Genomic DNA, 227 nt, shown 5'->3' with positions numbered 1-227 from the left:
TAACATACCCAGTCAGCTGGATCACCAAACAGCTGATTGAGAAGTCTCCCCCATGAAGATCTTTGTTTACATTCCCTTGCTTACACAACTATATATACACAGTATAATAATTTGCCGTACGTTGCTGTAAACTGTTTACCTTTTGCACTTGGGTGTTATGGGATCCAAACGTTTAATACGAGTAGTGAACAATGCAAAGAAATCGTAGAGGTTTTAGATTTTAAATT

Source organism: Penaeus monodon, chromosome 29 (genome assembly GCF_015228065.2).
Source record: "Penaeus monodon isolate SGIC_2016 chromosome 29, NSTDA_Pmon_1, whole genome shotgun sequence".
Taxonomy (NCBI): domain Eukaryota; kingdom Metazoa; phylum Arthropoda; class Malacostraca; order Decapoda; family Penaeidae; genus Penaeus; species Penaeus monodon.
This window is presented reverse-complemented; position numbering follows the sequence as displayed.